The 26972-nt window shown below is 45.0% G+C and overlaps 1 protein-coding gene across 5 annotated transcripts in view; it reads left to right on the forward strand.

The window, feature by feature from the left end:
* Positions 1-26972, forward strand: part of ACHE (acetylcholinesterase (Yt blood group)) — a 163690-nt gene that overhangs the window by 78872 nt on the left and 57846 nt on the right. The window contains exon 1 of one of the 5 annotated variants that reach the window (XM_068274095.1): positions 17591-17654. The exons of the other annotated variants lie outside the window; for them this stretch is intronic. The gene's annotated coding sequence lies outside the window, so the exon portion shown is untranslated. Of the gene's footprint in view, positions 1-17590; positions 17655-26972 lie in introns of those variants that run through there. 5 annotated transcript variants of the gene reach the window in all.

Raw genomic sequence — 26972 nt, forward strand, 5'->3', positions numbered from 1 at the left:
AGATTTTTGGGAACTTAATGGGGTCCAAAATGTAATGGTTTGACGACCGGTACAGAGCATCTAAAAACAGTCCTGTGGGGCAGTGGCAAGAATGGTTTGGCCAGAATGACTTGGGTCAGAGCATTGCCAAAATGGCAAGCCTTGCGATGTGCTCTTGGCAGTGAGTATCTGTAAAAGTTTTTCAAGGAAGGGCAATTGATGAAACTGAAACTGGGCTGTGGATGCTCAATAGGTAATTGGTGCCTGGTTAGCCTGTCTGGTCCAATCCATCGAAAGAAGAATTTTAGTATAAATTTACTAAATGCCTTGTATGAGTCACACCTGTGCACAACTGAAAGTGCCCACCATAGGCATGTGAGCATCAAACCTGGACCATGGAGCAGTGGAAGGCAGTGGTCTGGGGTCTGATGAATCACGTTTTTAATTGGGCCCCCAGTTTCTCCAGGTCTCAGTCTGATGGAACATCTGTGGGATGTGCTGGAAAAACAAATCTGATCCATGGATTGGATGCCCCACCTTGTCACTTGCAGGATGCTAACGTCTTGGTGGTGGACACCACAGGACACCTTCTGAGGTCTTGTGGAGTCCACACCTGGATGGGTCGGAGCTGTTCTGGTGGCACAAAGGGGACCTGTCCAATATTAAGGCAGGGGGGTTTCAATGCTTAGGCTGATCAGTGTATGTATACGGTATATCTATAGAAATGCATAGCACAGCAGTCAGGCGTTACATTGAAGCTGACAGCGCTGTACGGAGTGACAGTCATTAGCTAATTGAGGTGACAAACGGGTTAGGTGGAAAACTGGGGGGACAAAAAAGCAAAGCTGACAATGGATTCAAATTTCTGCTGCAATTTTTTATTTATTTATTTTTTCTCTCCCCATGGCTTTGATTGTAGAGTTTGGGTGCTGAAAACTGATGTGTTATCTTTGCGTCATGTATTGTTTTTACTCCAGAATTGTTGAGAGGTTGAATTGTGCTCGTTGTGGCATTGATCAGGGCCGGTTTGTCTTTGACTATGGTGCGGTGAGAACGTTTGGTTTGTGTGACGCAAACGTACAATATCACACTGAGGAATTGGATTTTGATACAATATTTTAGTGAGGAATTCTATTTTAATTTGCTGGTGAAGACAATTTTTTTTTTTGGGGGGGGGGGGGGGGACTTGTGATGTTGACATTCCAGTGTGATTGTATCTTTGATTTTGTTTTGGCAAGCCACACTGGATGTCATCTTATTTGTGTTATACGGTATATGGGAATATATATATATATATATATATATATATATATATATATATGTATATATATATATATGTTTTCACTTACTGTATACTTGGAGTAGGTATAGAAATCATTCGACTCCCACTCCTCAGTTTATGAAACTACCGACTTCAGGTACCCAAAATTACTCTGACTCTACACCCCTTGCAGGACTATGGAGTGGGTACAAAAATCACCCAACTCTGACTCCAGTTTATGAAACTAACAACTCCGGGTACCTAAAAATTGTTCCAACTCCACAGCCCTGCTTGGATACTTTGTGTCGATTTAGGCAACCAGATTAACTAAAAAATTTTATGGCACCGTAATAAAAAAAAAAATCACACCATTGTTCATGCAGCATCAAACCGATTCCGAGTTGTATATCAATGCCAAACTGAGAGGAGTTTTGTATTTTACCCTTCCCACTAACCATACAATCTTTATTGTACAATCTCGATAAAGCTATTCAGAGTATTCTCTGTCTGTTTGTCTTTACCTCCCAAGCATAAGGTAAGATTGATCACTCAAGATTGTAAGGTTAGTGGCCAGCTTAAGGGTGCATACAGACATTCAGTTTTGGGTGGCCAATTGATAGTTCACTTTCACCATTACCATGTAGTATGAGCGCCATCCTACACAATCTGCTCATAGTATTCAATATCTGGTATTCCACATACTACACCGAAGTGGTAAAAATAGCCAATCAAAATTGGATGTGTGTATGTAACCTTTAGACACATTAGAAAAAGTACTATTATATGTTTTGGATCAGCATGTAGTTCTGTGATTTTACCAGAATGCAGTGCTATTGGTATAGAATTTGGCAACCTGTCATATTTCATGTATTGCTTTGGTTTAGACCAGGCTTTCTCAACCAGGATTCCTCAAGTGCTCTGCAGGGGTTCCCTGGCATTTTCCCCCATCGTGGAGGAAGTATAATAAATTGTAATAAGAGTCTCAGAATAATAATGAGCACATTATAATAAAAAGCACTAGGATAAGGAGACAGTATAATGAGTGGCCATATAATAGGGGGCAGTGAAATAAACAGCCACACCTACTTTTAAAGACCACGCCTCCTGCAAAATTAATGCAGGGGTTCCTCAAGATCCAAAAATGATTGGTTCCTCCAGGGTAAAAAGGTTGAGAAAGGCCTGTTTAGACTATGGTGCAGTGCTGTCTATTGTTTGATATGGCTTTGGATAATGTATTGGTATAGTGCGTGTAGCAGTATTTAGCCTGCTACGTTTTACTGAACAATGTTAGCATTTCCTATGTTGAAATTTAAATTCTTGTATATTAGGTGGTCAGTATGGGTACAGAATACATTAAATTGCAATGCAATAAGTGGTTTGATGTGGACTAAAGGGTTAACAGATTTTGAGTACTATGAAGATATTGTGTAGCATGGTGGCGTAGTGGTTAGCGCTCTCGCCTTGCAGCGCTGGGTTCTCAGGTTCAAATCCGAGCCAGGTCAACATCTGCAAGGAGTTTGTATGTTATCCCTGTGTCTGTGTAGGTTCCCTCCGGGCACTCCGGTTTCCTCCCACATCCCAAAAACATACGGATAAGTTAATTGGCTTCCCCCTAAAAATTGGCCCTAGACTACGATACATACACTACACGATATACACTTATGGCTAAGGTAGGGATTACATTGTGAGCTCCTCTGAGTAACAGTTAAGACAAGATAATATATACACTGTACAGCGCTGCAGTCAGTGCTATATAAATACTACTATATAAATACTAAATAATGATAATAGGTAAGCTTTCATACTACATGAAGGTGGTATAACTGGTCAGTGATTGGCCAATCATGAATGGATGTGTGTAACAGGTTTCAGGGTCCTACAACAAATTGTTTGAGTCTTTGGTGTAGCACTGCTTCACCCTCACCTGCTAGAGGCCATCACACATCCCCATTAGAAAAGTTGACTTGTGGCCCAAGAAAATGGCACAAAATACTTGGAGTTCTGGTAGGGCAGTATGGACACCTTAGAAGAGCAGGATTTGGCCCCGGCTCACCCTGATCTGAAGCAATTTGGTGTAAACTGGTGTGGGACAAATCTCAGGATCCAGGCAAATGGCCATATAAAACAGGAGCTGTCTCCAATATTTTGAGTCTGTGACAACTAGTGGTCCTGAACTCAGAACTTCATTTCTTCTCAAAGATAAAACCAACATTTAAAGAAAAACATGTCTTTGTTACAGCTGATCTAAATCCTGCAATAAATCTGCAGTTTGTCTACTTCCTGCTTTCATGGAAGCAGACATATTGTTAACATCCTGTGTTTACCTGTTAGCTCTTTGCCGTGGCAGTCAGGTGACTCGGAATAGATGAAATTACACTGGTGATTTGTCACAGATAAGGGGGAATTAGACAGGCTAAACTCTCTTAATACATACAGGGCACATTTCTTTCTGTTTTCTTTCTGTCCTGTGTAAGAGTTCAGGTCCACTTTAACATCCAAACTGATATTTTGGCCATGGGTTGACACTGGAGGGTTGATTGGAACCTACAGGTCTTACAATCTCTCTAACGCTATAGATATAACGATATCTATATGGAGCTTGTGTAATACTAAAATCTCAGTATTGGCTGCCCTGCAGCGTAGCGTTGGGAGCCAGAAGGGGGCAGCCTTCCTCTTGCTGCGGAGTTCCTCACTGTGTTTAATGTATCTATCACCATGAGGGAATCCCTCCTGTGAATTGCCAGCAGGTGGGTGGCCCCTTATGCAGACATGTTACTCCCAGTGTCCCCACAAGACCCAGAAGCTGCTGAGTGAAATATTCTTGTTAGAGAATTCCTATAAGGTTTCAAAAGAAAAGCAAACTGTGAAAATACGTATGGTGAAGCTGGCCAAACATTATGCGACTGACAACTGTTTGAGCAGTTTTAGCTGGCAATGGATACACTCGTTCCTGATGCTCTTCTCCATGAGCTGTAGATAGGCAGTGAAAATACTGTCAAACTCTTACAACTGCTTTCTGCTGCCTGGTAACTGCTCACCATTGCTTGGTAACTGCTCACTGAGCACATAGTTCAACTACCTGTGGGAAAGGGCCTTTAACCACTTAAGGACCATAGGCTTACACTCCCCTAGTGACCAGGCTATTTCTTACAATTTAGGCCCCTGCAACTTTAAAGGGAACCTGAAATGAGGAAAATTATTTAAAATAAACACATGATGTACCTGCAAATGAATATTACATACTAACCTCGCCATCAGTTCCTCTCAGAAGCTCACCATTTTCTTCTTACAGCTGTTCCTTCCAGTTCTGACAAGATTTTGTCAGAAATGAAACATACCAGTTGCTGTCAGTTATATATCAGCAGCTGTCAGTTACAACTGAATGTGCAAGGTAATGCCCATGTTTCCCTATGGCTCAAGTGGGTGATATTACAGTTTAACAGTGTGCTGACCAGGAAGCTGTTGGGGGTAATGGTCATTTTTAAAATGAAGGACGGAGAAATGCATTGATCACAGTGGACAAATGGGACGCAGGAGAGGAGAAAGAGATTGAGGAGTAGACTACACAGGAGGTAAGTATGACCTGTGTATAGTTATTTTGACTTTTTATTTTCAGTTCAGGTTCTCTTTAAGGCCTCGCTGCGGGCCGCATAACTCAGCACACAAGTGATCCCCCCTTTTCTGCCCACCAACAGAGCTTCCTGTTGGTGGGCTGTGATCGCTGCTGGGATGTTTGTTTATTTTTTTATATTTATTTATTTTGTTTTTTTGAATAAATGTATCCTTTTTTTTCTTATTTTTATTTCCTTTCCTTAGATCGCAGTGCTGTACATTAAAAATAGACGGCACTTTCGCCGTCTAACAATCTCCTAGTGGCGATCGCCGCTGGGAGTCTGATGACGGCGCGTGTAATCTCCTGCAAAACCCCACCCCAGGACTTGACATAAATTTGGCGTTAGGTAGTCCTGGGGCTGCCGCCGCGTTCACGCCCATTGGTGTGACGCAGTTGTTAGGAAGTTAAACACATACCAATAAGAAGTGTTTTTCTTGCAGAGTAAAATGAGCCATAAATTATTTTTCTCCTATGTTGCTTTCACTTAAAATAGGTAGTAGTAATCCGACAGAACCGGCAGGTTTTGGACCAGAACATCTCCTCATGGGGGAATTTCAGCATGGCCTTTATTCTTTATAAAGACACTCCCTTCAAAGGATGTATACAAAGATACTGGCCAGCCTCCATGCTCGCTGCACATGATTTGGCAGTTGGACTGAGCAACTGCCATTCACTAACGCCTCTTTCACATTAGACAACGCATGCAGGAGACGTTCTCCTGCATGCGTTGAATAGCCTGCGGCGTGTCGTCGGGAGTCTGAGGTGCGGCACAATCAGCGGTGGTAGCTATTAATTGAACCCGACGGGAACACGCCAGCTCCTGGCGTTTCAACGCTCCCGGGTGCGTCGAACCACAACGCACCGTAACGCAGGTGTCAGGTGTGAAAGGAAAAATGAAAGTCTATGGACTTTAATTTTACCTTGGTTAACGCAAAGTATAGACTTTGCGTTGACACGCAGGAAAAGGGCTCTGGTGTGAAAGAGCCCTAAGGCCTTGTTCACATTGTGTTGCCCCAAGCTCTCGCCCACGCTGAGTGATTATTATTTTCTTTTCCAAATCGCTCTGCGTGTTATAAGCGCTTTTGTAAGCGCTTTAGCAGAGCAATTATTTAAATCACATCCTGACGTCAGTCAGGAAGTGATTACTTTGCCCCGGGAATGAATAAATACAATGGGCTTGATTCACTTACAGGGATACTGTAGGGGGTCGGGGGAAAATGAGTTGAACTTACCCGGGGCTTCTAATGGTCCCCCGCAGACATCCTGTGCCCGCACAGCCACTCACCGATCCTCCAGCCCCACCTCCGGTTTACTTCTGGAATTTCAGACTTTGAAGGCTGAAAACCACTGCGCCTGCGTTGCCGTGTCCTCGCTCCCGCTGGGGGACCATTAGAAGTTCAACTCATTTTCCCCCGACCCCCTACAGTATTCCTTTAACCGTGATATGACAAATAGCACACCTTATCAAAGATATCACACCTTCTCAAAGACATCACACCTTATCAAAGATATCACATCTAATCAAAGTTAGCACGCCTTATTAAAGTTAACACACCTTATCAGCGTAGCATAGCAAGCGCTACGAAACCCGCAGGGGCTCAGGGCAGGCCGAGTGCCATTGCCAATTAGCAGGCATAAGTTTGTGGCACTCACTATGCTACTCTGATAAGGCGTGTTAACTTTGATACAGTGTACTAACTTTGATATGGTGTGATATCTTTGATGGGGTGTGACATCGTTGATAAGGTGTGCTATCTTTGATAAGGTGTGCTATTTGTCATATCATGGTCTAGTGAATCAAGCCCAATGTATTTATTCATTAAAGCGCCGGGAAAATCGCTACACAAAGCGTTTTTTCAAGCGCTTTGCAATTTCCTTATACCTTCCATTCAGGGCAAATCGCCCTGAAAATGGTACATGCAGCGCTTTTGTCAGTGGCAAGCAAACGGAACGCCCCAATGAGAACTATCTCATTAGAAAGCATGGTGTAAGCGCCCTTAGGCCTCTTGCACACTGCAAGTGATTCCGATTCAGATTCCGCTTTTTAATCAGTTTTTACATCCGATTCAGATTCCGATTTGCAGTTTGCTCCCTGCACACTGCAAATCGGAATCTGAATCGGATGTAAAAACAGATTCAAAAGCGGAATCGGAATCGCGTGCAGTGTGCAAGAGGCCTAATAGGGCGATTTGTACAAATCGCCTGCGCTTAAAAAAAAACAAAAAACGCCTCTAGTGTGAACGAGCTCTAAGTGCTTTTGAAAATAAATAAAACCTTTGAGAACCCTCCGTGAGGAAATAAGCTGGTCCAAAATCTGTCCGTTCTTTCAGATTTCTACAACCTGCTGTAAGTGACAGCAACATATGAGAAAAGTAATTTATAGCACATTTTACTCTGGGAGAAATGTAATTATTTGTACATGTTTACACGTACTTTACATTTTACAATTTATCACTGGTGGTGACATCTTTAGTTCTGCCAGGTGATCTGTACAGAATGTTTGTTACTGAGAGTTCTATGCGCAGAGGGAGGTATTTTTATTTCTCACAATGCAACAAGGTTCACAGACAGTAAACTGTTAGGACCATGGTCATGACATCACACTATGGGAGGGGTGTTACCACAATATCAGCTATACAGACCTCCCTGATGATCTATTCCAGGGTTATCGTACGTGTGTATGTACCTTTAGAGACAGAGTTGATGGTTGCAAGCTACTGTATAACACACCCATCTGGCACCCTCTGCTGGCATAACTGTGCTTTTATATGCATGTAAAAACAATGTTAGAAAGTTGAAATCATTTGCACTATTATATCTGATATTCCTGCCCCGCACAGCTGCACCCATCCCAAATATGCATATCACTATCAACAACACTGCCATCTGCCCTACCTGCCAAGCTGGCTGCCTAGGTGTCACCCTGGACTCTGCACTTTCCTTTGCACCCCACATCCAAAGTATTGCCCAATCCTGCAACTTCCACCTCCGCATGATCTCCAGGATCCACTCCTACCAGTCCCCTGACACCCCCCACCTCCTCATCCATGCCCTTTTCATCTCCTGATCTCCCGCCTAGACTATTGCAATTCCCTCTTATCGGGCCTCCCCTCTAACCGTATTGCCCCCCTTCAATCGATATTGAATGCAGCGGCCAGACTGATAAACTCCTCCCATCGCTCCACCTCCACAACTCCCCTCTGTAAAACCCTCCGCTGGCTCCCCAACCGCTTCAGGATCAACTTCAAAATTCTGTGCTTGGCCTACAAATCCGTGCACAGAGCCTGCCCGACCTACATCTCCGATCTTGTCCACAGGCACATACCGGCCCGCCCCCTCCGATCCTCCAACGACCTGCGCCTGTTTGCACCAAGCATTTCTCACTACCATGCACGATTGCAGGACTTCACTAGGGCTGCCCCCACTCCCTGGAACTTGCTCCCACTTGCTATCAGACTCGCCCCACCTTTTATACCATCAAATGAGCCCTCAAGCCTTACCTTTTCATGCTTGTTTACCTCCTCCTCCCTTCATCCCCTCCCTCCTCACATCAGCACCATAATACATATTGCTGGGCACCCTCTCAACAGATGAATCTATTTTCTCTACCCCCACCCTTTAGATTGTACGCCTCTGGCAGGACCCTCCTCCCTAGTGTTTTTAGCTTGATTATGCAATCTTCCTGTCAATCGCCCCTCTTGTGGACTAGACTAGAGCAGTCTCTATTTTGCCCAAGGACACTGAGCTACGGTTATCAAATCATTGGCATGATCTTATTTTGTTGTGAGCTCCTTGTATGTCCCAACTTGTATGTTTACCCATTTACCTATTGTGCAGCGCTACGTAATATGTTATAAATACAATAAATAATAATAACTACAGGCAGTCCCCTACTTACAACCATGTTCCATTCCGGGAGATTGTGTGTAAGTTGAGTCCACTGTTGAGTACATAGGTAAATGTAGATAAATAATTTACTTTCTGACAACTCTAGATTTGGAAGTCTACAGCATGCTTTTTAAAGGACTACTATCGTGAAAAAAAGTAGGCAGTTGACATCTGACAGAACCGACAGGTTTTGGGCCAGTCCATCTCCTCATGGGGGATTCTCAGGGTTTTCTTTGTTTTCAACAGCATTTCCTGAACGGCTGTTTAACTGCCAAAATAGACAAGACAAATAACATTTATATTGCGCTTTTCTCCTGGCGGACTCAAAGCTCCAGCCACTAGGACACGCTCTATAGGCAGTAGCAGTGTTAGGGAGACTTGCCTAAGGTCTCCTACTGAATAGGTGCTGGCTTACTGAACAGACAGAGCTGAGATTCAAACCCAGGTCTCCTGTGTCAGAGGCAGAGCCCTTTACCATTACACCATCCAGCCACTGTAAGAGTAAGATACTAGCCAGCCTCCCTACTCACGTGCACATCTGTGCGCTTCTGTCCGCTTTCCAGCAACATGTATCAATCTGTCAGGCCTCGTTCACATCGTAAGCACTTCCGTGCGCATTTGGAAGCGCATTAGGTAACTACTTTTTTTTTTTTTTTTTTGTCAAAAATTTTATTTGGGTAATTTTTGGAGTGTGGGGGGTAAACAGTTAATTTTAAATGTAATTGATTGTGTTAAATAGAAAAAAATGTATGTAGATGTAGTTTTACTATTTGGCCACAAGATGGCCTCAGTCATTTTTTTTTCCATCCTGTAAGTGTAGAGAGAACGTGAATTTTTTTTTTTGTTCAGAAAGATCGTGGCTTCTCATAGAAGCCGTCGGTCTTTCTAACAGGGACTTAGATCAATGAATAGGCAACAGCCTTTTGGATGTAGCAGCTACGTCAAAAAGTTTGAATTGGTTTATGGGTATATTTATACTTACCTGGGGCTTCCTCCAGCCCCATGAGGTGCGCGGGCTCCCTCTCCGCCACTCCGTTCACTTGATATCCTCCCCCCAGTAATCTGGCCAGTCGCGGCCAGTCGTGCGCTTTTCCGCATGCCCAGACACGCGCGCACCCCCTGTCGTGCTCCCTCAGCCAGGAGCATTCATGCGCGGGAGCATGGTGGAGGCGCGTGTGCGGCCGGGCATGCCGAAGCGCACGACTGGCCAGATTACCGGAGGGAATTACAAGAGGACGGTGAGGGAGCCCACGCATCTCATGGGGCTGGAGAAAGGCCCAGGCAAGTATAAATACACCTATTAATAAGGTCTTAGGTACACTTTAATTTGCACATTTTACAGTGTATAGGAAAGAGCAGTCGTGTATGGAGCAGAACTGAAGGGTTAGTTTGTTTATTAGTCTTGTCATTTCAGCAGCTCTTTGCTTTGACACAACGCCTTGTCCTTGTATTGAGCCGGAATTCTTTTTTTAAGCCTGGCGATGCCAGTGGATCTGGATCGATGTGGCGGTGACGTGCAAGGTGACAATCAGATGACATTGATCTTCAGACAGCAGGCATAGGCGGTATTTTGGGTGTGTGTGTGTGTGTGGCGTATTATGCGGACACAAGTGACAGGGTCACATGGGCGTGAGAGAGAGGTGAATTGGGAGCTGTGTAACGTGGGCTGTGACATGTGACGGGTTTATTATGGATGTAGTGACACTGGCAGGCGGTGTGTAAACAGTGCGCGATCTGGGTGGCATCCTCTTGGCAGTGATGTATGGGGCCTACACTGAAATGACAATGCCAGATAAAAATGGGAGTAGCTTACCCAGTATTATGTCCTAGTATTCGCTTTTTGTCACGTAGGAGGCATGCAGGGGTGTGGGACATATTGGGGACAGCCTAGCACAAGGGGAAGGGATTACAATGGCATTGTCCTCATTCATGTGGAATACAAGTTTCAAGTATGATGAAACCCCATATTAACTAAAATAATAATAATAAAAATTAGCCGGGTCTTCTTCCTGCCCCCTCCCTCACTGCAGTTTCAGGGCTTGTTCAGTCTAAGGGTTTTTGCCCTTTTTTCAAGCGCAGGCGATTTTCAAAATTTATGAAAATGTTCAAGACATTAACAGAGGGTTTGAATTGTGGAATGGGATTCATGACTCCTTATGTAACATGATTGACTTGGCTTCACTATCTTCAGAAACCTGCTAGATTTCATGTTTGCTTGCATAAGCTCACTGGCTCCAGCCTGCTGATCACCTGACATCTAACTGCTAAACAGCAACCAGCACAACTGCCATCTTCATGTTTGCTATTTCCCTGCATCAGTGTTTTACTACCGCTAACATCTAGAAATATGCCTGAAGAAGGGGACTAGATCCCAGAAAGCTTGCATTATTTAACTTTATCAGTTAGCCATTAAAAGGTATTACTTTTACAAGGCTTTGTTTTTTTTTCTACCTACAAAATCGCCCTAAAAACGCTTGTGCACTGATCCCCTATGAGAGAGTTAACATCTGAGCAGTTTGTTTCTGATCCGCTCAGCAAAGCACTGCCTGTACCATTTTTGAGGCGATTTTGCCCCAATGGAAGGTATAGGAAAAATGCTTTGTGCAGCGATTGCGTGAGCGTTTTGGCGCTAGTCTACTTTAGGGGACCCACCGCAAATCCCCATAGACACTTTCAGCTGGGCTGCAAAACGGAACAAATGGCTTCCGTTTGCTTGTTGAAACCCCCACAAGCCTTATATCCATGGATAGGTAAACATGCCCTGTAACGAATGGGGAGGTTTTCGGTAACAGAAAGTTTAAATTGGCCGTGTAGGAGCCACCGAACGACCTAAATCTCGGTTCCGTCGGCCATCTTAATTCTGCTGTGCAGGTCTCTTTCTTCCTCCTCATTGGAGGGTTTGTTAGCTGGCACGCCCCCCACCTAACAATCCCTCCAATGAGGAGGAAGAAACGACCTGCAGAGCAGAACTAAGATGGCCGACGGACCCGAAATTGCGGTCGTTCCGCGGCTCCTACACAGTCAGTTCAAACTTTTTTTTTACCGAAACCCGCAAAATTCGTTAGAGGACATGCGTAGCTACCCAGGGATATAAGGCTTGTGGGGGATTCAACAAGCAAACGGAAGCCATTTGTTCCGTTTTGCAGCCCAGCTGAAAGTGTCTATGGGGATTTGCGGTGGGTCCCCTAAAGTAGACTAGTGCCAGCGTTTTTAAGAATAAATACATTGTATTTATTATTTTCCGGATCAAAGAGTTCACTCCCTGCATCAGGGAGTGAATTACAAAAGCGTTTAGAAAATCGATTTTACCAGAAACGCAGTGCGCAGTGGAGTGCCGGGAGGGGGGGGGAAGCTTGCGTTTTTGATTTTAGGTGTAAATGAGGCCTCAGTCACCAAGTCTCCTACAAGCACCACTTTGCTCCCGCCGCCAGGGGCTGTCATGGTCCACTGTTGTGCGCATGTGTGGCCAGCAGATCCACCGCCAGGGGCTGTCATTATTCACTGATGTGTGGCCAGCAGATCCACCGCCAGGGACTGTCATGATTCACTGAAGTGTGGCCAGCAGATCCACCACCAGGGGCTGTCATGATTCACTGATGTGCGGCCAGCAGATCCACCGCCAGGGGCTGTCATGGTCCATTGCTGTGCGCATGTGCAGTCAGCGGATCCACCGCCAGGGGCTGTCATGGTCCACTGTTGTGCGCATGTGCAGCCAGCGGATCCACCGCCAGGGGCTGTCATGGTCCACTGTTGTGCACATGTGCGGCCAGCAAATCCACTGCCAGGGGCTATGATGGTCCACTGTTGTGCGCATGTGCAGCCAGCAGATCCACCGCCAGGGGCTGTCATTGTCCACTGTTGTGTGCATGTGCGGCCAATAGATCCACCGGCAGGGGCTGTCATGGTCCACTGCTGTGCGGATGTGCGGCCAGCAGATCCACCACCAGGGGATGTCGGGGTCCATTGTGCGCATGTGCGGCAAGCAGATACACTGCCAGTGGCTGTCATGGTCCATTGTTGTACGCTTGTGCGGCCAGCAGATCCACCGCCAGTCACTGTCATGGTCCATTGTTGTACACATGTGCGGCCAGCAGATCCACCGCCAGTGGCTGTCATAGTCCACTGTTGTGCGCATGTGTGGACAGAGGATTCACCCCCTATCACTGTCATGGTCCATTGTTTTGCGCATGTGCGGCCAGCGGATCCACCGCCAGTGGCTCTCACAGTCCATTGTTGTGCGGCCAACAGATCCACCACCAGGGGCCGCTGGCCACGCATGCGCACACCGGCGGACACTTGGGTCTTATCCACATCTGGCTGTGTTTGCACTGCGCTTGCGTTTTCAAAAACACTGCATGCAACAATTCTGCAGCCATTCTCATTCACTTGAAATCGGCGATATTCAGTGTGGCTCAGCCCTGACACAAACACAGGCAGACACAGCTACCCGAGCATTTTATTATATAGGATGTTCACTGAGAGGCTATGAAATCTGGCCTGTGTGCATATTTCATGTAAATTCGGCCAATCAGAATTAGCAGGAAGTGCATATGGTTGTCCCACTTCCTTCAAACTGCATTCAATTTGCATTAAAGTTGCCTGCGAGACAGTAGGATTCGCACCCCGTTGCATCTGCGTGTTATCTCTGATTTATGTGGGCCAAACTGTTTAGACTAATGTGTAGGTGGGGTCAGCGAGATTAATATTATGTATTTATATAGCGCCAACATCTTCCGCACCGCTGTACAGAGTATACTGTCTTGTCACTTAACTGTCCCTCAGAGGAGCTCACAATCTAATCCCTCCCAGGGCCGGATTTGTACTCTTTAATGCCCAAGGCCACTGTCACCAGCCGCCCCCTTCAGTATAGGTAGTGAGATGACCCCTCCCCCTTCCCTCCTGTATAGGTAGTCAGATGACTCCTACCCTCTATCCCTCCTGTAAAGGTAGCCAGATGACTCGCTTAATTCCCCCCCCCCCCCCCCTTCAGTATAGGTAGTCAGCTAGCCTTCACACCGCAGCAGCCATCAGTGTCACTCATTTCTCAGCTCGTCTCGAGTGCAGAAGCTTCCTCTCTGTCTCCCAAGTCCATAGCCACTGCCACAATGTAAACGTGCACAGAGAGCAAGGTGGCTGCTGCACAGGCAGCTAGCAGCAGAGTACCGCGGTCAGGCACTCTCCTGATCTCCCTGCATTGCAGCATTTGCAAGCTTGCAAATGCTGCACCAGTTTAGCCTGGTGCTTTTTGGTGCCCTTCCTCCTGTGGTGCCCTAGGCCATGGCCTAGGAGGCCTTGGCCTAAATCTGCCCCTGATCCCTCCCATAGTCATTTGTCTATGTATGTATCATGTAGTGTATATATCATAGTCTAGGTCAGGCTTTCTCAACCAGGGTTCCTTGAGTACTCTGCAAGGGTTGCTTGGCATTTTTCCACATCGTGGGGTGAGCACAGTATAATAGGGGGTACTGTAAAAAGAAGCATTAAATTCAGAATAATAATGAGTACATTAATAAAAAACATTAGAATAAGGAGACATTATAATGAAAGACACTGTAATGGGAGTAGTGACAAACAGCCACACCAGCTTAGACCATGCCACCTGATAAATACAGTCATGGATTCCTTGGGATCCAAAATTACTTGCAGGGTTCCTCCGGGGTAAGAAGGTTGAGAAAGGCTGGTTTAGGGACAATTTTAGGGGCAGCCAATTAACTTATCTGTATGTGTTTGGGATGTGGGAAGAAACCGGAGTGCCCAGAGGAAACCCTCGCAGGCACAGGGAGAACATACAAACACCTAGCAGATAGTGCCCTGGCTGGGATTCAAACCAGGGAGCCCAGCGCTGCAAGGCGAGAGTGCTAACCACTACGCCACTGTGCTGCAGTTAATGCAAAATTATGGAAATGTATGCAGCTGGAAAATTTACCTATCAAATTCCACCTTAGCAGAATTCGATTGGTTCATTTTTTTTTTTTTAAACTGTATAAGTTTGCATTAAAAATGTACATAATTCTGCCTCAACTGGAAATGATTTGTATTTTATTGACCATCCCTTCTAGTGTGCGCGGATTTCAGTGCAAAGGCAAAACCGCCCTCTAGTGGTCAGATAGAGAAGTGCTTTTACATCATACTTGTTGGGGACTTCAGCCTCCTGTCTGCCAGCCACAATCAACTTTCGGCCGCAGTTATATTCGGATTTTTGTAGCAACATGTGTTGCATCCGTTGACACGCAATGGCGTCACCTGGATGAAAAAAAGTGACGTCACATCCTAGAGTGGCTGAACTCATATGTGACTCAATGGAGTGGGGGGTTGGGGCACCAGAGGTGTAGCTAGTGCTTTCAGCGCCCGGGGACAAAGAAAGTTTTTGCGCCCGTCCCCCCCCCCCCCCGGACAACATGGGCGTGGCCACACATCAGAATGTGGTCATGGTCATGGGTGGAGTCAAAAGTTATTTAGACAGCTGTATGTGCCCCCTTACCCAATTCAGATAGCCAGATGTGCCCCCCTTTAAATAGCCAAATGTATGCCCCTTTAGTTAGCCAGATGTGCCCCCCCTTTACCCTGTATAGATAACCAGATGAACCCCCTTATTCTGCTGCTGTAAATGCTTCTGCAGAGGGAGGGAGAGAAGCAGGGGCACTTCTTGCAGCCAGCGAGCCGCCTCTCATGCACATGGGGGAGCAATGGCCGTGCTGAGCGCCCTCACAGTGCTGCGCCCGGGGACATATGTCCCCCCTTGCCCACCCATAGCTACTCCTCTGTGGGGTACCTGATACCCACCAGTACCAAGCTCTATAAATCAACTGTCTGATTAACGGAAGCAGCTTCATCCCCCTGTGGAAATAAAGGCACTTTCCACATGGGCATGTGTATACAAGTTGTGATAAAACGGTTGCCGCTTTTATTATGGATTGAATGATGCAAAGAGAAAAAAAGCAATTCCAGGAGCAGCTCATCCAGTGTAAAACAGTTCAACTTTTAATTATCTTCATTTAAAAACACATCAATGGCATAAAAAATTGCATGTGAAAGAGACAATGGTACTTATCAGGTCACTGCAGCAGCATGGAGGTGCGGAGGTATAGTCGACGGCCGTTTCGCCCCCAAATCAGGGCTTTCTCGAGACCGGTCCCGGATTTGGCCGGGACCGGTCTCGAGAAAAGGTTATTATACAGAAGTTTTTGAAGAACAATTGCATCATCTCTAGGATATTTTTTGTTTTCAACTCGGACACAGTAAAGGCCATACTGTCCCATCTCTGACACTGGTGTTGCAACTGCAGAAACACTTTCTGACTGGTCTCTTCTGAAGGCCAGGCCAGACAAAAAGTTGGGTCAGACAACCAGTCTTCACTAGAGATTATTGTGGTAGTAGAACTCATGGATAAGTAGGTGATCAATTTTTAGTCACGTGACAGATTAGTAAGACTCTGATTTGGTCACAGTAATGTGCAGTTTCTGCTTCCTGTTAAAGCAGGAAGTGGTCTCAGAAAACCAGAACCTTCTAAAGACCTGATCCAACCAGTCACATGCTCGGCTACCTACAAGATACTTTAGTATTGGTCAGCTTATTGCAGAGTCTCCTCCGCTCCTATTATTGCCTCCACTGCTCACCCTACTCCTTCCAGGTATTCCATTCACTGCTCGGGCCAAATCCGGGACCTGCTCGGGTTTCCGACACTTCCTGTATACTTGATGTATTTCCAGACAACACATAACTGTGCAGTATCACATATCATAGAGAGGTTACTGGCTAACCCAGGCGCGGGCTCTTGTGTGTAGCGCACATTGCCATGCCTGTTATCACGCCATCACTTCCTGTTGTTCTTTAACGAGCTGTGTGTTTTCTATCATCTCACTAATTACCGCACGTCTGCTGCGGCTCAGGCTCTGCTGGAACTAATCATTAACTGTTCGCTGGCGTGTTGAGAAATCCGCACATGTGTTGTGTCACCGCTAATTTGCGATTGGCAGGTTTCGCAGGCCAGGCATGGGCGAGAACCCCACCACCTTGGCTCGGTGACATTGGCGGATGCCGCCAACATGTAGACATGTCATACAGAGGAGAGAACCAACACGGCCTGATGTGATTAAAGTTAATAGGAACCTACAAAAAAAAACGAAAAAAAAAAAAACAAGCAGATACTTACCTAAGGAGAGGGAAGGCTCTGGGTCCTATAGAGCCTTATCATTACTCTCAAGGTCCCCTCGTTGCAGTGTTGTCACCCAAGGTATTTATTTATGTATTGTATTTATAAAGCGCCAACATATTACGCTGCACTGGACATTAGTTTAGATTACAGACAATATTTATGGGTAACATACAGCAATAAGACAATACAGGAATACAAGAAAACCAGATCACAAAGCACAGTATGAGTACAAGGTAATGCTTAGTCAGTCGCTGGAGGGGAGCATGAAGATTAGGCAAGTTAGGTTCACTCAGATGCATAGCATGGGTGCACAGTAATGGAGGTGCATGATCAGGTAGGACACAAAAGGAGGAGGACCCTGCCCAAAGCCTTTTGCAGAGTTCCCCAACCCTGTCCACAAGGCCCACCAACAGTACATGTTTTGCAGAAAACCACAAACATACACAGGTGAGGTAATTAGTGTCTCAGCAGAGCTGATTAACTACCTCTGTGGATTTCCACAAAACATGCATGTTTTGTAAAAAATAATACCTTTTAATGGCTAACTAATAGAGTTAAATGATGCAAGCTTTCTGGGATCTAGTCCCCTTCTTCAGGCATATTTCCAGATGTTAGCTGAAGTAAAACACTGATGCAGATAAATGGTGAACACGAAGATGACAGTTGTGCAGGTTACTGTTTATCCGTTAGGTGTCAGGTGATCAGCAGGCTGGAGCCAGTGAGTTAGTGCAACTAGTAACCAGTAAAACAGTAACCAGGTATTATTTTTTACAAAACGTTGTTTTTTTTTTACCTATATAATTTGTTTGGCTAACACGGTACATAAACTTTTTTGTTACTATCACAAAACATGCACAGTTGCTGGGCCTTGAGGACAGGGTTGGGGAACAGAGGGAGAGGTAAGGACACGAAAGGTAGGGGACCAGAGTTCAGCTGCGGGTTTAGAGCACTTTTGAAGGGGGGTAGGCCAGAGTGAAAAGGTGAGTTTTAAGGGCCTTCTTGAAAATGTTGAAGGAGGGGGCTGCCCTAATGGGTGGAGGTAGGGAGTTCCATAGTGTTGGAGCAGCTCTTGAGAAGTCCTGGAGGCGTGCATGGGACTGGGTGATGCGGGGGACGGTCAGGCGAAGTTCATTGGAGGAGCGGAGTGAGTGGTTAGGTGTGCACATCTGCGTAAGATCAGAAATGTAGGTTGGACAGGTTTTGTGGACAGATTTGTAGGTCAGACACAGTATCTTGAATCTGATTCTGGACTGGATAGGAAGCCAGTGGAGGGATTCACCATAGGATGCTTCGAAAGCCCGAGGGTTCCCGAAGATGGGCCACTTCGTACTGTGCATGGGGGGATTCAAACAGGGTGACATCGCTGCAACGAGGGTGCAGTGAGAGGAGCAGGAAGGCTCTATAGCAGAGTTCCCCCACCCTGTCCTCGAGGCCCACCAACAGTGCATGTTTTGCAGGAAACCACAGACATTCACAGGTGAGGTAAAGGTATCTGTTTTTTGTTTTGTTTTGTTTTGTTTTTTAGGTTCCCCTTGACTTTAAAGGACCACTATTGTGAAAAATTGTTACGTTAATATACTGTACATATTTATAAGAAATACATTTGTCTCAGAGAAACCATCAATGACTCTTCTCCTTCGTCACTGTCACATACAGTAGGTAGAAAAAAACAAGGAACACCAAGAGCCCCAATAGTGTAATATGTACTGGTAAATGGTTACTAGATAGAGTAAATATTAATACTCACAAACCAGGGTTACCATTAGGCAACCACTGTAAAGGCAGGTGGGGAGATTTTCCTGACCCCACTCAGGAATAAGAAGTCGCTCTCTGTAGATGAGAAAAAGAGGGTTCAACCCTCCACCCAGGGTGGACTCAATATTATGCAGGAGAACAGAGGCGCCAAGAGGATAAAAGGAAGCTAAATGAGCTTAAAAAATAAATTCTTGGTAAATAGAGGAGGTAGTGGTGGACTTACCTCCTCCAAGTAGACACACAACGACTGTAGTAAAGACAGTCAATATGTTTTATTTATTAACTCCAAATATGCAACGCGTTTCGCAGGTTTGATCCCGCTTCATCAGGCAATAACAATGGAGCAATAGCATATGTGGTCAGTAGAAGAGCCCTCAGAGGTGCCTGGCTCTTCTACTGACCACGTATGCTATTGCTCCGTTGTTATTGCCTGATGAAGCGGGATCAAACCTGCGAAACGCATTGCATATTTGGAGTTCATAAATAAAATATATTGACTGTCTTTACTACAGTCGTTGTGTGTCTACTTGGAGGAGGTAAGTCCACCACTACCTCCTCTATTTACCAAGAATTTGGATTTTAAGCTCATTTAGCTTCCTTTTATCCTTTTGGCGCCTCTGTTCTCCTGCATAGTAGGTAGAATTAATCTGACTTGGACTTATGGGGGATTCTCAATAAAGCACACTATGGAAAGATTCAATAGAATGATCCTGGCCAGGCTACCTACATGCTTGCACACTTTTTTGCAAGTTTGACTGAGCAAATGCCATTCAGGAAGGCCCAGAGCGCCGGGACGAGTGGAGCGGTCGTTAGTTACAAGGAGTGCGTGTAAATTACCAGCACACGCTACGCTGCACTACATATAGCGTGCGCTGAGTTTGCGCTCCTCTCATTAAGCTGCATTGCTTTAGCAGCACAGCTTGATGAATCAAGCCCTTCGAGATCACATTGTGATACTTACCTGGTCCTCTGCTCAGATGTTAACGCTCTCTGTGTGACTCTCCTGGTTTCCTCCCCCATAAGCAACTGGGCAATCCTTGAAGATGCTGTTGCAACCTCATAGAAATGAAGGCAACACTATGTTTTATACATAACTTAACTTTAAATAAATAAAGACAAGTGACACCCCAGCTGGCATTTTACAGCCGTGGCCATCTTTATTGATTAACTAGTTGAGGTCCATAAAATTGATAAGAGATAACTTTATTAAAACCGAACATAACGATAAAACTCAATATATGATCCACCATTACAGTTCAGATCACTTAAAACTGAAAACATATCCAGAAAGGACCCCAACACGATATTTCGTCCACGCCTTCCGGGCGTGACTTTTATCAATAAAGATTTGACCACGACGATCTTCTTTATGTACAGGGCGTGGAGGGAGGGGAGCTCGCCCAGACCGCTCAGGAACAAAGGCAGATAACCTGCCTGAAGGACCTCCTTATATACACCTAAGCTGCCAATCATTGGCTGGTGCAACATTGTTTAGCCCCAGCAACACCTGGCAGATTTACTTTACCTCAGGTGCCGACCAATCAGCACTCCTAACATCACACCCCCTCTATGCAGATTTTTCTGACCAATCAGGTTCTGAGTTACCTCACAGAGGGAAAATCAAATGAGCTAACCTGCATTATACAGGTTGCCACAATTTCATGTAGGGCCTGCCATTATGTATTTCGGCCCTTCTCAAGGACTGGAGAGCTTACTGATTGCAGCAGTGAGGCGACGAGGGTTTTAGGGGTGTAGAAATCTTAGCTAAGGGGCCAAAGACCTAGCTGAGGGGGTTGAATTTGAGGGTTTGTGGCCAATAGGCAGAGACTTCTTTTGTTTATGTGTAAAGAGGCTGATGTTACCCCCCCTAAAATATGGCAGCAGTCAGGTAGGAAAATAGGGGAATAGCAGGCCTGCTCGTTACATCTGAAGCGTTTTTCCCTGACACACACGCATGTAAATGACAAAAAAACACGACGACAAGGTCCGCAGCCCCCCGGGCAGCCAGGCGTATACGGCGGCGGCAGTGTATATATATATGCATGTTTATTGAAATGTTATCTGTGAGCCTGCCAGAAATAGACAGGAGAGACAGCTGCAGGATGTGCCTTCCTCACAGACATCCCTCCATTTATCACTCCCCCCTGGCCAGAGCTGTCAGAGGACGGCAGCAGCTGAGGGGAGGTGGGTAACCTGGGTCAGAGGAGTGAACTGCACACCATGAAATGACCAGAACTCACTCACTGCACAGGATGGCGGGATTCCACACACCCAGTGCAGTACGAAAGCTCAGGCCCAGTGCACACCAAAACCGCTAGCAGATCCTCAAAACGCTAGAGGTTTTTGGTGTAGATTTCAGAGCGATTCTAGGCATGTTTAGATACGTTTTGTAAACATGCCTAGCATTTTTGGGAGCGTTTTTGTGTAGCAGATTACAAATATTGTTACAGTAAAGCTGTTAATGAACAGCTTCTGTAACAAAAACGCCTGGAAAACCGCTCTGATCTGGCGTTTTCCTCCTGATCTGGCGGTTTGAGCTTTTGCTATACTTTACATTGAGGCAGAAACACTTCTGCAAACGGCAATATATAATAACATATAACAGCCAGTGGTGTGCCTAGCCCTTTTGGGGCATACTTATGGTTCCGGCGGTGGTAATTTGGACTCTGAGAGAAGCCAAAAGACATTTCTCCCTGTTCTAGTCAAGAAAAACAAAAGTTTGCTTTCCTAACGCTAGCTACATGATAGCCGCTGTGCAGCGGCATCCTCCCACCCCTTCCGATCGCCTCCGGCGATCAGAGCAAACAGGAAATCTCGTTCAGAAAGGGATTTCCTGTTTGGCTTCCCCCGTCGCCATGGCGACGATCGGGATGACGTCATCTGTGTCATGGCGTCGGAGGGAGTCCCGATCCACCCCTTAGCGATGCCTGGCACTGATAGGCCAGGCTGCGCACAGGGTCTCGGGGGGGGGGGCTGTTACACGGCGGGTAGTGGCGCATTGGCTGCGTGTGGCAGCGATCGGTACAAACGCAGCTAGCAAAGTGCTAGCTGTGTGTTTGAAAAAAAATTTGTAAAAATCGGCCAACCAGGGCCTGAGAAATCCAGCGCGGCGGTCATGGGTGAGCTGAGCTCGTCCATACCGCTAAGCCTGTTAAACCTCCTACCTGAGGTAAGACTGTTTCATTACCCATGTTTACTCATTGCATACTGTATTGGGGCGCCTCCCCCCATTTTGACTTTTCCCCCACTGATTACCACATGTGTCCCTTTAGACACCTAATTCTACTGCAGGTGCCAAGATGACCTGACTCATTTTTGGCACCCAGTGCCTATAATTTTAAACACAACTAAATATATAATAACTTAGTAACGCATTATTTAGTAAAAAATAAAATCCATATTTAATTTATTATGAATTATTAAAATTCCAGCGACACGCAAATTAATCCTATTATAGGCTGATATGCAGATAATAGCAGACATTACCAATGACAGGGAAATATCAATGACCTGCAGACATTACCAACGACAGGCAAATATCAATGACCGGCAGACATTACCAACGACAGGGAAATATCAATGACCTGCAGACATTACCAACGACAGGCAAATATCAATGACCGGCAGACATTACCAATGACAGGCAAATATCAATGACCGGCAGACATTACCAACGACAGGCAAATATCAATGACCGGCAGACATTACCAACGACAGGCAAATATCAATGACCTGCAGACATTACCAACGACAGGCAAATATCAATGACCTGCAGACATTACCAATGACAGGCAAATATCAATGACCGGCAGACATTACCAACGACAGGCAAATATCAATGACCTGCAGACATTACCAATGACAGGCAAATATCAATGACCGGCAGACATTACCAATGACAGGCAAATATCAATGACCGGCAGACATTACCAACGACAGGCAAATATCAATGACCAGCAGACATTACCAACGACAGGCAAATATCAATGACCGGCAGACATTACCAATGACAGGCAAATATCAATGACCGGCAGACATTATCAATGACAGACAAATATCAATGACCTGCAGACATTACCAATGACAGGCAAATATCAATGACCGGCAGACATTACCAACGACAGGCAAATATCAATGACCTGCAGACATTACCAACGACAGGCAAATATCAATGACCTGCAGACATTACCAATGACAGACAAATATCAATGACTTGCAGACATTACCAATGACAGACAAATATCAATGACCTGCAGACATTACCAATGACAGACAAATATCAATGACCTGCAGACATTACCAACGACAGGAAAATATCAATGACCGGCAGACATTACCAATGACAGGCAAATATCAATGACCAGCAGACATTACCAACAACAGGCTAAGTTCAGTGATAGGGAATTAATAACTTCAACTAGCTGATAAAACCAACAAGAACCAGAGGGATCCAGGGATATGCAGGTAATGCTAAAGACAAGCAGTTCTTACCAATGACAGGCATATATTATATACTAGCTGATGACCCAGTGTTGCCCGGGTAAGTATTTGATTGTTGGCTCTGCCCACTTTTTCGACACTTGACACACAGTCACTCAGTGACCAAGTTTGTGAGTGTTTGGATCTTTGGCATCCATAATTTAAAGTTTCCCATTGAAATGAAACAAATCTGATTGGTTGTTTGCTAAGCCTGTTAAACCTCCTACCTGAGGTAAGACTGTTTCATTACCCATGTTTACTCATTGCATACTGTATTGGGGCGCCTCCCCCCATTTTGACTTTTCCCCCACTGATTACCACATGTGTCCCTTTAGACACCTAATTCTACTGCAGGTGCCAAGATGACCTGACTCATTTTTGGCACCCAGTGCCTATAATTTTAAACACAACTAAATATATAATAACTTAGTAACGCATTATTTAGTAAAAAATAAAATCCATATTTAATTTATTATGAATTATTAAAATTCCAGCGACACGCAAATTAATCCTATTATAGGCTGATATGCAGATAATAGCAGACATTACCAATGACAGGGAAATATCAATGACCTGCAGACATTACCAACGACAGGCAAATATCAATGACCTGCAGACATTACCAACGACAGGCAAATATCAATGACCGGCAGACATTACCAATGACAGGCAAATATCAATGACCGGCAGACATTACCAACGACAGGCAAATATCAATGACCTGCAGACATTACCAACGACAGGCAAATATCAATGACCTGCAGACATTACCAATGACAGGCAAATATCAATGACCTGCAGACATTACCAATGACAGGCAAATATCAATGACCGGCAGACATTACCAATGACAGGCAAATATCAATGACCGGCAGACATTACCAACGACAGGCAAATATCAATGACCAGCAGACATTACCAACGACAGGCAAATATCAATGACCGGCAGACATTACCAATGACAGGCAAATATCAATGACCGGCAGACATTACCAATGACAGACAAATATCAATGACCAGCAGACATTACCAACGACAGGCAAATATCAATGACCGGCAGACATTATCAATGACAGACAAATATCAATGACCTGCAGACATTACCAATGACAGGCAAATATCAATGACCGGCAGACATTACCAACGACAGGCAAATATCAATGACCGGCAGACATTACCAACGACAGGCAAATATCAATGACCTGCAGACATTACCAACGACAGGCAAATATCAATGACCTGCAGACATTACCAACGACAGGCAAATATCAATGACCTGCAGACATTACCAATGACAGGCTAATATCAATGACTTGCAGACATTACCAATGACAGACAAATATCAATGACCGGCAGACATTACCAATGACAGACAAATATCAATGACCTGCAGACATTACCAATGACAGACAAATATCAATGACCTGCAGACATTACCAACGACAGGCAAATATCAATGACCGGCAGACATTACCAATGACAGGCAAATATCAATGACCAGCAGACATTACCAACAACAGGCTAAGTTCAGTGATAGGGAATTAATAACTTCAACTAGCTGATAAAACCAACAAGAACCAGAGGGATTCAGGGATATGCAGGTAATGCTAAAGACAAGCAGTTCTTACCAATGACAGGCATATATTATATACTAGCTGATGACCCAGTGTTGCCCGGGTAAGTATTTGATTGTTGGCTCTGCCCACTTTTTCGAAACTTGACACACAGTCACTCAGTGACCAAGTTTGTGAGTGTTTGGATCTTTGGCATCAATAATTTAAAGTTTCCCATTGAAATGAAACAAATCTGATTGGTTGTTTGTGGCTCCGAGCCCTTTTATGAATTTGAACCCCAGTCCGCTAATGACCGACTGTATCTGTACTGTTTGAGGCCTTCAGGTTACCTCAGCATTTATATGGCCACACACCTGAGCCCTCATTTGCACTGTTAACCACCAATCATATTACCAGACCCACAGTCCATATTGAATTGGATGATATCCATGACACTTCCTCAATGACAATATCTTCCAGTTGTTGGGTGTTTCAGGTGCGGTTCCTGAGGAGAAACATCTCAACACACACTGCCAGAACCCAGCATTCCATACAATTTATTTCCGCTCTATGGAGTTCCCAGCATCACTATGTGTGCTGCAACCCTGTGCAGAGTTGCAGCCCTCAGAATATCTAAAGCAGCCCATACACTCAGCCGATTTTCTGGCCGACCGATCGATCCCGATCGATCGATCGATTGATCGATTGCAAATCGGTTGGCCAATCGACCGATCGATGGCCGATTTCGATGGATTTCGATGGATTTCCATCAAACTTGCAGGGTGGAAAATTTAGGTCGATCTGAAGAGATTGCTTATCAGTTTGCATTGGCCTTAATGGAAATCTGATGGCAAAAAAATGCCATCAGATCGAATTTCAATAGATTTCAAACTGAAATCTGTTGGAATTCTATCCTGGTAAAAAATGTTCTAAAAACGCATCAGATAGACCATCAGATGCATTTCTTATCTATCTGCTGCCAATCTGACGAGTGTATGGGCACCTTAAAAAACACTTTCCAGTTAGTCGCACATGCGCATGGGAACCGATCACTCTGTCAGTTGAAGATATGCTCCCCTGCTGTCTGACAGCCTATCACGAGTTTCCTTTTCTAGTAGCAGGGCAAGGATTAAGACAACTGGGAGGGGAGAAAATGATTAGGTTCATAAACTGGTACAGCAGGTAGAGGGGTGGGGTGGAGGTGCCCAAACCAGTTCAACTGGAGGCAACTACACTCCACTCCTTATGCTGCTAAGGCATTTTTTTATTGACCTAAGGAAGCGGGCCATGACCCACGAAATATGTTTTTTGTTTTTTTTTTAAATAAATATGTTTCCAGTTGAACTGATGTCTGTATCTTCTGAACAGGTAAGCAATTACCTCTCGATTACACGTTAAATTTTAAAGTTTTAACACCCGTATATTTTGGGCGCCTCTACCCCACCCTTCGTATGGTGATAATAGCATTACATTTTTGTGGAAAATGTATTGAACTACAGGAGAGCAACAGTATCCAGCCAGACCTGGAGCACCGAGCGGGGCGTGCACTGTTAAAACAGTGCAGGAGGTTTGGCCGCAGCCATCACCTAGAGCCATATAACGGCCACCTGGAAATCTCCTGGCGGCTATATCATAGGTATGGGAGTGGTGACGGTGAATTCCCTGCAGGCTTATACACCTTTGTGAGTATGTAATCATATATACTTTCGTCCCCCTATACCTAATGATACTACATCATTGGGCTCATGGTCTCTCTCTACTCCTTGAACACCTTCTATGGTACATAGAATACTTTTACCGTATCTGCCATCCTTGTGCTGGGGCTGATCTTGCTGCGATGGTCTGTCCTCACCAAGTAGGCAGTTGTTGGAATGCATCACCACTTGAACATTGTCTTCTGGACAGAGGAATGACTGGCGTCCAATTGTTGGCAGTCTTCTTAAATCCCTTCTCAGGCTCAGAGGCATCTGAAACCTTCTTTTGAAGCTTTGAGAGAGTCCTTTTGATCTTGGCATGTTGGTACAACATACTTCAACAACAAAGAGCCAATCACGCTTACTGTCCCAGCTTTAAATAATATCAAAAGAAAACGATGGAAGGGGAGTTGGTTCTCAAAATCCTAAAGTGGAAAAGGCCAATGTTTGGAGACCACCAGATCTCTTTATCTAGGCGTCACATACAAGTATTCTAATTATTAAGGAATAATATTTAAACTGGCTTTGAACCCAAATGAAGTATCATTCTTCAGTCACAACTGTGTTAGCATATGTTATTTTTCCAGCTTAAAAC

This window comes from Hyperolius riggenbachi, chromosome 3 (assembly GCF_040937935.1).
Source record: "Hyperolius riggenbachi isolate aHypRig1 chromosome 3, aHypRig1.pri, whole genome shotgun sequence".
Taxonomy (NCBI): Eukaryota; Metazoa; Chordata; class Amphibia; order Anura; family Hyperoliidae; genus Hyperolius; species Hyperolius riggenbachi.